This window comes from Hipposideros armiger, unplaced genomic scaffold (assembly GCF_001890085.2).
Source record: "Hipposideros armiger isolate ML-2016 unplaced genomic scaffold, ASM189008v1 scaffold_557, whole genome shotgun sequence".
Classification (NCBI taxonomy): domain Eukaryota; kingdom Metazoa; phylum Chordata; class Mammalia; order Chiroptera; family Hipposideridae; genus Hipposideros; species Hipposideros armiger.
In genome coordinates, this window is record NW_017731907.1 from 187,449 (window position 1) to 188,568 (window position 1,120).

Here is a 1,120-nt window from a genome sequence, read left to right on the forward strand (position 1 = left end):
GATTGGGGGTGTGGGGGTGGAGGCGGGGAAGAGGGGAGGTAGGGTAAGACACAGAGGGGAAACATGGCATTCACACTCAGATAGCCTGCTGGCTCATTTGTTGAGGCAAAATGAAAACAGGTCCACGACAGAACAAAGCCAGCTAAGGTCATAACCTTCCTGTTAAGAGGCAAGAAGCCCTGAAGGAGTTGAGAAACAGAAAAGATCACTTCATTGGGTAAAACCCCATAAAGAAGGTGAGCTCAGGGCTAGACTCTCTATTTTCGACTCATGGCATTTCTGCAATAATTATCTTTAAGCATCTATCTCTTATCAGACCATTCTTTTATATACATGGTCTTATATACCTGTCTTGTATCCTTGCAACAAGATCAACAGCTGAAACACCTGTAGTAATTACCATTTTTCAGATGAGAGGACTGACATTTCCGGTGACTTGCTCCAGGTCATACCATGATTAAAAGACGGAAAAAGCCTTGAAGCGAGGTTCACCCAGCTCCTGCTCTGTCCACGCAGCTCTACCATTTCATTGACTGTGTGGAAGGCAGCCACACACTTTTATCGAGCTGCATCGCATTGCATGCATTTTTAGTATTTGTGTGCACATGTCAACAGGCATGTCGATGTGCCTGCTGGGTGAGTTGTAACGATTGCGTTTTGAGTGGCTAAGTGCATTTTTTGCTGGCGAGGCCTGGCTCAAGGAGAAAGGAAAGGAAGCATGCGAGCCCGCTGTGTGGGAGGCCAGCCACGCCGTGTGAGGGCTGGTCCTTGAACAAACAATTGGGAAATGGCTCTGTCTAGCCCTGGTGGAACTTTACTTTGCTGGGGGGCCCCGGGTTTTTTTCCATGACAATTCTATTTCAAGCACCATTCATCCCCCATTCTTTTTTTTAAAAAAAGGAACTAATATTTGTTTAGCATCCACGATGTGCCAGGCGTGGTGCTCGGTGCTTAACATCCATGGCATCATTTAATGCCCACAAACCTTGCCAAGGGGGCACCATGAGTGTCACTGTTCAGCCCAGGCGACAGATTCAGGAAGGTGGGGCCATTTGCTCAGGATTACTCAGATCCTGCCCAGTGCTGTCCAAACAGCAGGCCACACTGGCATTTTAAAGTT